Raw genomic sequence first — 13,358 nt, forward strand, 5'->3', positions numbered from 1 at the left:
TGGATTGGCCTTTAACAATTCCCTAGCAAAAAGCCCAGACACATGGGAAGCTGCTGAGGAGGGTGGCACAGCATCAGGAAGACTGGAGTTGAAATTCTACCTCAGACCCTTAACAAGCTGTGTGATCTTCCATTCCCTTCCTTCTGAATTCTCTTCAATCTGGCTTCCGACCTCATGGTTGCACCAAAACTGCCTTGTCCAAAGTCACCAATGATCTCTTAATTGCCAAATCCAGTGGCCCCTTCTCAATCCTCATCCTTCTTTGATCTCAGTTATTTAGTCTCCAAGTAATTTTTTATCCTTTCTTCGATGCCCCTCTATTAAATAGAATTCTTATTGCACTGTGGTCAGTAAAGGATGTGTTTTAATATTTCCGCTTTTCTGTGTTTGTCTGTGAGGATTTTTATGCCCAAATACAGTCAGTTCTTGTAAAGGTGCCATGAACAGCTGAGACGATATACCCCTTTCTATTCCCATTCAGTAATTACCAGAAACCTATAATATTTAACTTTTCTAAAAGTATATTCAGGTCCTTGTTTATTTTTTGTAACATTTGTCTAGCTCTGAAAGGGGATACATAGAGGTTCCCCACTGTTAGAGTTTTACTATCTGTTTCTCCCCGTAATTCATTTAGCTATTTAAGTATTTAGATACCAGGCCATTTAGTGAAGTACTGAAATAAATTAATTTTCTGTGGTACCTTTCAGTAAAATGTAGTTTTCCTGTTTGTCTCTTTTAATTGTCTATTTTTTTTTCTGTTGCCTGGTCTGAGATCATGTTCACTACTGATGAGGTTTGGGGTTGCTGGAAACCCTGAAATGGCAGGGTGCAAGGCGGAGTTACAAGGAATTAATTCACACACTCAAACTGTCTTCTAGTCAAGTGGCAAAGTTTATTGTGGTGAAAACAGAAGCAGGTGAAGTTCCTAGTGAACCTGCAAATTGATGAGGATGGTGCTGATGCTCATATACCAAAGGGACCATGAAAGGATCTGGGTGGGATTAAGGAGTAGTAAGTAGTTTGGGGTAGGCTAGGTGCAATAGTGAAAGAATGTCAAGTAAACTAATTAGGTGGGCTGGGGTGGGTCAGGTGCCTTGGGCAGAGGCACCAATGATCTAGGCTGGTTAAATGTATGGGAAAATTCAGGGACTGGGTTGCTTTCAAAGACATGGTCTTTTCCTTTTAGGGGTCCAGGTCCCCAGGCTTTTTTGAGTTCAGCTGAGGCATAATAGATTTTGCTACAACCCCTGATTTTTAGCCCTCATTCTGTGTTAGTTTTTTGTTTCAAGTGTTTCTTGTGAACAAACAAACACATTGTTGAATTCTGCTTTCTAATACATTCTGCTATCCTCTTCTATTTTCTGGGTGAGTTTTTCATATTCACATTCACAATTATTATCATTAATTGTGTTACTTCTCTCATCTTTTTCTCTTTCTTCTCTTTGTTCCTCACCTCCTTTATTTCCTTTTAATCTCTTCTTAGGATTTATCCTTCCTAAATCCATCCTTCTTATTCCCCCTTTCCTCTCTCCCTGTTTCTGTGTGTGTGTGTGTGTGTGTGTGTGTGTGTGTGTGTGTGTGTGTGTGTCTGTATCAGTGTAGTCTTGGACCAGTTCAGATTAAAATGGAGTTCAAACGACACCTGCTCCCTTCACCCCTTCTTCATTAATATATTCTGCTTGCATACTCTGATTATGTGAAATCATAAGTTCCTCTATTCTTCTTCCCCCTTTCTTTATTATATCTTTCCCTCTCTCCCTCCTTTTCCTTTATTATCTTGGGACAAAACAACTGCCAGGCCCTCTTTTATTTGATTCTTTCTATGCTCCCTGATGACATTAGGGTTCTGAAGGGATACTTGGTATCATTCCTCCACTCTCAAAATGTAAATGATTCATCCTTATAAAGTCTCTTCCAATTATTCTCTTGTATTTACCTTTTTATGTTCCTCTTGACTCCTGTGTTTATATTTCAAAGTTTTTTTTTACTCAACTCTGGTCTTATCAAGAATTCTAAGAAGTCTTCTTTCATTAGAATTCTAAGAGAATTCTTAGAAGGTCTCTATTTTGTTAGAGATCCATTTCTTCTGCATAGGATTCTACTCCCATTTTGCTGGGTGAGTTATTCTTGGTTGTAAGCCTATATCTTTTGTTTTTTATTTTTTTTTAATCCTCTATAGTTGATTTTGCTAAATCAAGTGTGATCCTGACTGCAGGTCCTTTTTCTTTCTGGCTGTTTGCAGTATTTCTCTTTGATGTTGAAGCTCTGAGAAATTTTGCATATGATGTTCCTGGGTATTTTCATTTTGGAGTTTCTTTCAAGAGGCACCCAGCAGATTCTCTCTATTTCTACTTTTCCCTCTGGTTCTAAGAGATTTGGAGTTTTTTATGATTACTTGAAATCTGATATTCAGGCTTTTTTTGTTACAGTTTCAGGTAGTCCAATGATTCTTAAATAAATAATTAGCACTTATATAGTGCTTTAATGTTTGCAGAGCACTTTGCCTATGTTATTCATTGATCCCCACAACAACCTTTTGAAGTAGGTCCTATTATTATCCCCATTTTTGACATGACGAAACTGAAGCTATGAAGTGCCTTGCTCAGGGTCACACAACTGATAATTATCTAAGGTGGAATTTGAACTCGGGTCTTCCTGACTCTTGGGCGTCTAGGTGACACAGTAGGGAAAGTACTGGGCCTAGAGTCAGGAAGACTCATCTTTGTAAGTTCAAATCCAGCCTCAGACCCTTAGTAGCTAGGTAACCCTGAGCAAGTCACTTAACTCTGTTTGCTTCAGTTTCCTCATCTGTAAAGTGAGCTAGAGAAGGAACCACTCCACTGTCTCTCCACTATCTCTGCCAAAAAAACCCCAGATTGGGCCATGAAAAGTTGGACAACTAAAATGACCCAACAACAACTTCCTGATGCCACACTTCAGCACTGTGCCATCCTTGATCAGTTTTCCAATTTTGATATGGATACCTTCTGTTTCCTTTTATTTTTAAAACAAAGTTCACTCCTTTGACTTTGTTTTAATATTTCTCGTTGCTTCACTGAGTCATTAACTGCCATTTGGCCCATTCTAATTCTTAGGGAGTCTGTTATTTTGTTAACTTTTTTTTTGGCTTCTTGGTAAGGCAATCAGGGTTAAGTGACTTGCCCAGAGTCACACAGCTAGTAAGTGTCAAGTATCTGAGGCTAGATTTGAGCTCAGGTCCTTGTGACTCCAAGGTCAGAGCTCTATCCACTGTGCTACCTCGCTGCCCCAAGTTTTGTTCTTGTGCAAAGCTATTAATTTGCTTTCCAAATCTTTCCTCCTTAGTTCTCTTTGCATTTCTAATTCTTTCCTGTAGCACTCTCATTTCCCTTATATTTTTACTTTAAACGAAACTCTTGCTTCATTTCTTCTATGAATTCCAATTGTTCTTGTGTACAAACCTTTCTTTGAAATTTTGCTTCTAGGTGGGAGTTTTCTCCTGGATTTGTGTCTTGAGCATCCCTGGCATCATAATTGTGATCTTTTTTGTTTGTTTTGTTTACTCCTTCTTCCAACTTTGCTTCCCTCATTGGGACTTTGAGTTAATGCCAAACTCTTGAGTACTTCTGGTCAAACCACAGTGTTCTTTTATGGTCCTGGCCTATCTTATCTGGTGTTGGGTTGTGGGGCTGAGCTACAGAACTCCAAATCCATTCTGCTCCCAGCATCTGACTCTGAGACCTTTCCCCTCTTGGTTTGCGGAGGTGTGGAACCTGTGGCCTCGAGGCCATTTGTGGCTTTCTAGGTCCTTGGGGGAGGCCTTGTGTCTCACTGAGACACAAGACACTCGCTGAGTCCAAATTTTACATAATAAATCCTTTTATTAGGGAAATTTGTTCAGTAAAGTTTAGATTCAGTCAAAGGGATGCAGTTGAGGACTTTGAGGGCCACATGTGACTTCAAGGCTGAAGGTTCCCCATCCCTGGTTTAGAGTGACAGAGCTATAGTCTTTGTTCTGCTCCTGGGATCTGGCTCCAAGACCTCCTCTCCTGGGTTAGAGTGAGATAAGCACCTTTCTTCTCCCAGGATTAGAATGTTAGTCTTGTGGCCCACTAATGTTCCAAGGGTCTGGCTCGGAGATTCCCTCTCCGCAGTCAAAGTGACAGCCCCTGCACTGGGTAACTAAGGCATAGATTAAACATTACCTCTATGGCCCTAGTCTTTGTTTGGGGTCTGAGGACAAGTTCCTATCTCCAGGGTTAGTTATCACAGTGCTATCTGTAGGAGTATGTGGGAGCCAACTAGATTGTTAAATTTTCATTGTGAGCATTTGAACTTTGGAAATTAGCAAATGCTACAAATCAGGGCTCAAGCTATCATTTTGTTGATTTCTAGACTTAAGAAAGTGATAGAGAAAATGTTAATAAGGCAGATTAAATTTAAAAGCGTGTCATGTCTTCCCCTCATCCCACCCCTACCCCCTCAAGAGCTGATTGTTAAGACATTTACCAGCACACATTCCTGCAGCGATATAGCCCTGTACCTCAAGGGGTTCAGTCCAACATACTAGTTCCTCCATCTGGGATCAGTTACAGCATCACTGCATTCCTATTCTGACCCTGGGTTCAGGCTCCATAATCCAAACCCACCCCTGTCCCATAGTTCCTACTCTGGTCACTTGCCTATTGGTCAAATTTGTGATCTTGTGCTAAAAAGACCTATTGAGGTTTCTCGTTAGTTTCTATCTACTCCTTAAGATCTTTGTTGGAATATTTGTATGAGGTAGGGAGAAGGGGGAAGAGGACCTAGGGTATGTCATTCTCTCCCATTCTACCTTATTTATTCATATGTTTCATGCAATCTTTTAACTGTTGCATTAGATTATGCTTTTTTTAAACTCTGCATCTCATGCCCTTTCCTGGTGCAAATACAAACTCTTGAAAGTGTGGGCCTCAACTTCTCCTTTTCACAGCATTGTATCTCAGCATCTTTCATAGTGCTGATACACAATGAATATTTAGTATAGCTCACTTGGTTAAAAAAGGCAAATGTTATATAAACTTGCTTTAACTTTATTAAACTATTAATTTTTTATTGATTTTTAAATACTTTTTTTCTTAAATGGTATTAAATACCTCAACATCAAATAGCCAAACAAAACAAACTTTTGCCTAGTTGTGTACAAACTGAAATAACTGAATCTAGTTAACATTTTAGCTTTTTAGAGTAATTCCTCTTTAAATTAAGTATTAACACGAGCTGCTCAAAAATGTACTTTGAAAGTGTCTGTAATAACAGTGAAAGTCATCAACTTTGTTCTCTGTACTGAAACTGTGACAGTTTTTGCTTTTTGGCTAGCCATAACAGAAGAAACATTAATATACAAGACTTTTAAACTAGTAAACAATCCTGGAAATAAGCTGGGATTTGAAGGAAGCCCAGGGAAAGTAGGAGGCAGAGATGTAGAAGAATAGAATTTCAGGCATGGGAGACAGCCAAAGAAAATGCTTGGATTTAGAAGATGGAAATCTTGTTTGAGGAATAGTTAGGAAGTCAGTGTCACTGAATCACAGAGTATGTGGAGGTGACTAAAATGTAAGAAGACTGGAAAGGTAGGAAGGGAACAGTTATGAAGGGCTTTAAAAGATAAACAGAGAATCTTATATTTGGTACTGGACATGATAGAGAATCACTGGAATTTATTGGGTAGGAGAGTGACATGGTCAGACCTGTGCTTAGGAAGATTATTTTGGCAGGTAAGTGGAGGATGGATTAGAGGGGGAAGAGACTTGTAGAAGAGAGACTAATCAGCATGTTATTGCAATAGTTTAGTTATGAGATGATGAGTTTGCAGAGGAAGCACACATGGGAGATACTACAAAGGTAAAATTGACTTGGGAATCAAGAGATTCTCAGAGATGATATGGCAGAGATGATCACTGAATTCATGGCAGCAGAGATCACCTAGTTAAATAGTATAGAGGAGAAGAGGGGCCAAGACTGAGTCCCATGGGACACCCAGTTAGTGGGGCATGACCTAGATGAAAGTCCAGCAAAGAAGACTGAGGAGTAGTCAGATAGGTAGGAGAACCAGGAGAGGATAGTGCCATGAAAACCTAGAGAGAAGAGGGTATAAAGGAGAAGAGGATGATCAATAGTGTCAAAATTAAGAGAGTGGGTATGCTAGAGGGAGCAATTTGCTGGAGAAGATGGGATGAAACAGAATTATTTGTGCAGGTGGAGGTGTCTGCTGTTGCAAGGAGAAGGGCCACCTTATTTGAGGCAGGCATATCTAGGTGAGTATAATCACAGAGGACATATGGGAGATGTGAGTTTAGGAGAAGGTGAGAAGAGAAAGATTTTGGCAAATAACCTCAATTTTTTAGTTAAATATGAGGCAAGGTCTTCAGTTGAAATGGTGGGGAAAGGGGTTGTTATGAAAAGTTTAAAAATTGAGAGGGAATTCACATATTCTTTATATAAATGGAAAAGGGAAAAAGGAAATTAGGAGGAAAAGGAATATAAGAGGTCAGTACTGGCTCAGTTTGAGGAGTCTTTGCTCAGAGTCTAGATTTCAGTTGCAGCTGTGTTCCTGAGAAATCTCCTACCAGGACATCCAGGTCCAGTTCCTGAAAAAAAGGAACACATAGTGGTTGTCCCCACTTCTCAACCTGGAAGCTATGTTGAAGCTAACACCTGAAGAATCAGTAGAAAGAAGCAAACACATTTTAGAAATGAGAGAGAAAGAATTGTAGACAGAGAGTAAACCAAGAAGCCAAACTAAATATAATGAAGCAATACCTTCAGGCTTTCTTCTGGCCCAAAGTCTGGCCATGTCATGTTCAAGTGACACCAACAGCAGTGCCTATCAATATAGTTCTGATGAAGAATTCTTTGAGCTTCCTTTCACAGCCCAAATTATCCAAGGACAATTTGAAGAAATAAAAGACTCCTTTGTTCCACATTCCCATCTACATCCCAGGCTGCTGAAGATGATGAAAGTGAAGGTAAAAGCAGTGATGATAATGGTGGTGAAATCAATGATGAAACTACCTCTGACAATGATGAATATAAGGATGCTGCTGATATCCAAGAAAACTGTAAATTCCAGGATAGGGATGATGAAAATGGTAATAGCTATAATGATAATTATAATGATGGTAATAATCACCAAAGAGGCTGTTGATGATGTTATGGCCAAGATGAAAAGGGCCATAACACTAATAGTGACATCCATTATGGTGATGGCAGCAAGGGTACTGACAACTATGATGATGATGAAGATGATAAGAAAAGTTCCAACGATCATGATAGCAATATTGAGAATGAGAACCATGATGTTACCTGCAACAGTGCTGGGGACGGGACTGATAACAATGGTGAAGACAAAAATGGGAATAGTGACAGCCTTTTTGATAAAAGTAATGATGAGACAGCTATAAGGACAAAGACAATAACTCCAGTAACAGTGATAAACATGATGGTGATTATAAAAAAGTTGGGGGATAGTGATAATCATTCTGATGCTGACACTCTTGAAAGTGATGGTAGTGATGATGACACTGCTAATTTCACAAATATAGTAATAGTGTATAAATATAGTAATACCAATGTCAGCGATAGTGATAGTGACAGCACTGCAAACAATGTTAAAATACAACTGACAATGATGATATCCATGATTATGGTACTGCCAACACTGACAACAATGGTACAGGCATGAAACAAACACAGAACTGAAGCAGACTAATAAAAATGGTGACAGAGACACAATATATGACATTGGTATGTCACTCTTTAGTTAGCCCTCTAATGACACTCCCTTTTTTCCTTTTTGGTAGCACTTGAAAAACAGCTATCATAGACATTTTTTTGATCAAAAGAGTATTCTCCCTCTACCTTCGACTAATTTGGAAGCATTTCCTAATTAGGGGTACTGATCCAACTTTATTTGGCAAGAAAACATGAATTGGGAGAACCACCACAAACCCATCAAAATGAATGTTACAAAATGACAAAAAACAAGGATACCCCCAAAGAAGAGAGATGAGAAGACATCCCAATTCCACCTGGGTGTAGCACACTGCATATTTTACAGATGTTTACAATGAACTGGTGAATTTTGCTAACTTTTTTCATCTTTCCATTTTTTTCCTCTAAATTTGTTGTATGGTATGACTCTTGTAGAGAGTAAGGGAGAAATATTGAAAAAAACAAACAAAAGGTATCAATAAAGATTTTTTTTAAAAAGTGAAACATATCTGGAACAGACTCTATGAAGAGTGGGATAGCAAATTGATTAGGAAGGAATAGATGGTCTGCCTTACTGCAGTGAGGGCCCAGTTAAGAGAATACAAATTTGTGGTGGGTTTTGTGATTTCTTTCCAGCTCCATACAGCAGCACATTAATAGAAATAGGCTAATGATGGGAGCTGAAAGTTGGCACGGCATTACTGTCAACAGGAAAAAGCAGCATGTGATTCATGAGCAGAGAATAATATGGAATTGAGTAGGTTCACCAAGATATTGAGATGGGGAAGGGGAAGTGCAGATAATGGAGCCAGTGAAGAAATGAGAGCCAGGCAAAGAACAAAAGGAGAGAGAGAATGGAGGTCATGGTGAGGATGAACAAGGGTAGGCACGGTAAGGCATAGGGAAAAATGGAATGATAAAAGATCATGATGAGTTATGGACACTTTGGAGTTTGTGAACAAGGAAATGGAATTCTTGTAGGCCATGATCATAGCAGGGGTATGGCCAACTCTGAATGCAGTTGAACTAGAGTGGAAGAGTAGGTCGTGAAAACTGAGTAGGTTGAGGAACTGGGAAGTTAGGGTATTTGAGTAAATATGATTAAAAACAGTTTAGCAAACTAATTCATTTAAAAAGTAGATTATATTTAGTGTCCAACACCCATAGTTCTGACTTCTGCAAGGAAATGGGGTAGGAATCTCTCGGATCTCCTCTTTGGGGCTAAGTTGGTCATTATAATTTCAGAGAATTGTTTCTATCATTCTTTCCTGTTTGTAGTCATTATGTATATTATTTTCCTGGTATTCCTTTTGCATCAGTTCATAAATCCCATGCTTGTCTGTATTTAACACATTCAGCATTTAAAATGCAGTAATATTCTGTTACAGTAATATACCACAACTTGTTTATTCTCAAACCGACAAGCATTTACTTTGCTGCCAGTTCTTTGCTATTTTGAAAGGTGATGCTGAGTCTTTTGGTTTACAAAGGGCCTTATTAAATTTAAATTTTCTTTTTTATTAGCAGCCTGACAAATATCAACAGACATGACATTTCCCTATACAAAAAAAAACACAAAACACAAAAAAAGAAAACTGCATATGAAACTGAATCTCCACTAAGTTCAGCTTGATTTTTTTGTATATTTATTGCCAGTTTAACATGGTAGTTCCAAAATTCCCCTTCTGCATTTTCTTAACTTCCTTTTGATCTTTTTTGCTTAATTTTTAACAGTTCACTGATCATTTCCTTTTTCTTCCTTTAGTATTACTATTACCTCCAAATCCTGCTTAATCTCCCCCTAAAAAAGTCCTTCTGTGTAGCAAATTAAGTATAATCATGTAAAACAAGCTCTCACATTGGTCATGTCTGAAAATATGTTTCACTCTGCACCTCTAATCCATCACCTTACTTCCAAGAGGTGAGCACGTGTCTTTTGGAATCATGATTGATTGCATGAATCAGAGTTCTTAAACTTTTCACAGTTACTTTTCTTTACAATGTTACAGTTGCATAAATTGTCCTGGGTCTGCTCATATCACTTTGCAACAGTTCATACAATTCCTCTCAAATTTCTCTGAATCCATTCCTTTTTCACTTTTATGGGACAATAATGTTTTATTATATTCACATATCATAATTTGTTGACTTATTCCCCTTTGTTTTCATTAGAAACTTCTTTTTATCACTGACCTCTTTGGCATATACTCCTAGTAATACTCCTCTAGTTTTTACATTCCTTTTCATATTATCTTCTATTTCTTTATCCAATCACACGCTGTATCCCCCACATCAGAATGCAACTCTTTGATAGCAAGAACTTTTTTTTTAACCAAGTGCCTATGGGGTAGAATTGAATTTAAAGGAAAAACACTTTAAGGAGCACTTATCGAAGGGTAGCACAGTCTTTTCATTGAACAAAACAAACAAAAAAACCCAGCTACAAGCATGGAGCTGATCCATTTTGAAATTTTGGACTTTTTGTAAATCAGATGATAGTTGGCATAGCTCACCTTTACTTGATTATAATCATAACCAAAGGTTTTCCAGCATTGTAGGACCTGACAGGCTTTTTATATTCTTTGGAATAGCCTTTCAGAAATCAGGGTTACCTCTAAGTCAATCAAGAGAGTAGCATGTTAAATTTTTTTTAAAAAGCCTCAACCACCCAATACACAGGTACAACTCCTCATCTTTCCCCCTAAAACCTTCCCCTAGACACTAGTTTCTCTATGTTTGTTGATGGCACCATCACTCACTCTCAAACACTCACATTTGAAACTTATTTTTCTCATTGTCCACATCTAATTCAATTCAATAAACACTTATTAAGTCACTCTGTGCAAGGCACTGGGGATTCTAATATGGAAGAAAACTCACAGAATTCCTGTTTACAATCTAAGAGGGGAACACAGAAGGAAGATTAAAACATATACACAAATAAGCATAGTACAACATGGAGTGATATAAGGGCAAATGAGACAAAGCCTTATAATGTGGGCAAGAGACCACTTGTAGCTGGTGCATATGAAGACAAAACCAAAACCATTTCTGCCCCCAGGAGCAGGCTGTTGGTGCTTTGCACGTCCTTCAGTGAATCAGATCTCAGCAAGATGGGTTGGTCCTCCTTTCAGTACTGCAGATCATAACCCATCTGTGCTTTCTTATCCTATAAGATGCTTGTCCATGTCTGCCTATGGATTGTGAGAGAATAGCAGTAATGGAGGAAAGCAGAGGTGCTAAGAACCATAGTTTTTATAAAAACATGACCTTAACTATTGGTACTCAAAATGTGAGATCTTTGCCCAGTGACCAGTGAGAAGACATTCAACTAGAAAAATTGAACCATATTTCCCACAGATCAATCTAGAATATTTCTCTAGGTCTCAATGTTCTGTGGGAAACAGTGTGTCACTTAGGATGTCCATTTTTTCCCCCTCATTACATCAACATGTCAGCCCACATCCTTTTCTGATCATAGACTTCCTGGATGATAATTTTTTTGTGCTTCACAAAGTTATCCTCTGATGCCTCACCATACTGTTCAAGTGACTCTGGGTTCTAAATTATCATGCCCATTGAAATTCAAGATTTGATAGGTTCTGTCATGACAGAAGGATTTTGAGTATAGTTCCCCAAACAGATTGTCTCATTTACAGAAGCCAGTTTAAGTACAGAAAGGCTCATCACTAGTAGGGTAACCCCCTGGGTAATAAATTCCTTGGTCCCTGGCAACCCATGAAAAAAAAAACCACAAAAAGGCTTCCCCCACTCCTCCATTCTTTTGTTCCACTTTGGTTCAACTGTAATATCAGGTCTTCAGAAATAACTATTTATAATATATGGTATGACTGGAACAATATTGATGATTTTAAAATGTTGCTTATGGGTAAAATGGAAATATGTTTTGTTTGATTTCAGTGAATAATGGGAATCATTATTTCTTGCCTTCTCAATGGATGGGGGAATGGCTGGAAGGAGGGAGAGAATTTGGAACTCAACCTTTTAAAATGAATGCAAAGAATGATAAAAAGAAAATCAAAATTAAAAAATGTTGTTATTGCATTTTTGTCCCAGGCAGTAGTTTATGACTGTTGAAAATGCTATGCAATTTCTCAAATTAAATCGTCTACTTTTTCCTCCATATTCCACTCTGGCCCCAAATCATGATTCATCTGTAGCACCTGTCCAAGTATATGCACTAACGGACACATACAATGGGCTGCCGTCCAATTACATGCCACTTTCTAGACAAGAGAAATTAACTATTTGGGTTTTCCTATGTGGATTGTTAAACTGCTGTCTTTTGAATGGTCATGGATTTTTGTGAGAAAGCTCAAGAGAAATGATACCAAACTCAATAGAAATGGGAACCATAATAAGGTTCCCTGAGAGTCACATTTGACTTAGAAAACTACATATTAATGTTATCTATATTTTACTGTATTTTCATTAATTGTGTTAAATATTTCTCAATTACATTTTAATCTAGTTCAGGATATACTCAGGAATGTTGTAGGCCACATGGGGCCTGTGGGACTGTGTACTTGATACCCCTGCTTTAGAATATCATGGGGCTTATTGCACTGAGCATAGCATACTTTGTGAATAGGTGTATCTAAGGAACTTTAACATCTGTAAGATATGTTCCTCATCCAATGACTCTACACTGGACATCCTCCATAAGAGTGAATAGCTTCCTGCTTTATGCTGTATTTGATATACATAATCATAGGATTGTTGATCAAAGTTATCTTTGTGGTTGCACTTATCAGGGAATTTTTATGATCTTAACATATGCATGATATATCTTGTTAAAGATATTTTGTTTTACTCAGACTTTTATCTTGAAGAAATGACAGGATTTTTACATTCTCTGCATCTTTCAGTCAGCTGGGTGACTGAAAACATGATCTATAAAAAAAATGCTGCCTGTTTCCTTGTCATATTTTTATCAAGGATTCCTTAATATACATTTAGACCATTCTCATAAAGTTATATCTTTATGAGAATAGTCTTCATGTATGTACTCTCAAATGTCTTTTGGGAGTGGGGGTGGTAACATTACTACCCGTGATTTTTCCCATTCACTATCTTCTCTTCATTCATAGATCTTGAAACTTATTTCTTAACGCTTTTAAAACGGTACTGTTTTCAGCACAGACCTCTTCTCTATGTACTTGGTCTGGTTTGACTGCTCTTGTCTTCATCTTCTTTAGTACACTTTCCACTTCTTAATTCAATGTATCAAGAACTGGAATGTTAAAGTCCACATGTGGTAGTTCCACTGTCATCAATGATGAAAAGAAATGCTTACAAATCCATTCCACATTTCATCCGTTTGCTGTTCTCTTTCCAGTTAAATCTATTAATGTTATTTGGATGAGATAGCTCAGCTGGGTGTCAGGCCAAACTTTTTTCAGAATCATTTGCACATCAGAATAGAGACTAGATACCTATGATTGATTAAAGGGAACTCCCAGATAAAGAACTCCCTTGCTACCACTGCAGGTCAGGGTGAGTTGTCCAGAGCTACAATAAGGTTAAATGATTAGCCCAGGGTCATATAGCTAATGTATGTTAGAGGCTGAACTTGAACGCAGGTCTCCTTGGCTTTGGGACTGGGC

At 38.1% G+C, this 13,358-nt stretch overlaps 1 protein-coding gene across 1 annotated transcript in view; it reads right to left on the minus strand.

The window, feature by feature from the left end:
- Positions 1-9,345: 9,345 nt before the first annotated feature.
- The window catches only part of ZHX1 (zinc fingers and homeoboxes 1), a 44,892-nt gene continuing 40,879 nt past the window's right edge, over positions 9,346-13,358 (minus strand). The window contains exon 4 of the mRNA XM_020964967.2: positions 9,346-10,925. The gene's annotated coding sequence lies outside the window, so the exon portion shown is untranslated. The remainder of the gene's footprint in view (positions 10,926-13,358) is intronic.

The sequence above is a fragment of the Phascolarctos cinereus genome, unplaced genomic scaffold (assembly GCF_003287225.1).
Source record: "Phascolarctos cinereus isolate Bilbo 61053 unplaced genomic scaffold, phaCin_HiC Scaffold_4;HRSCAF=312, whole genome shotgun sequence".
Classification (NCBI taxonomy): Eukaryota; Metazoa; Chordata; class Mammalia; order Diprotodontia; family Phascolarctidae; genus Phascolarctos; species Phascolarctos cinereus.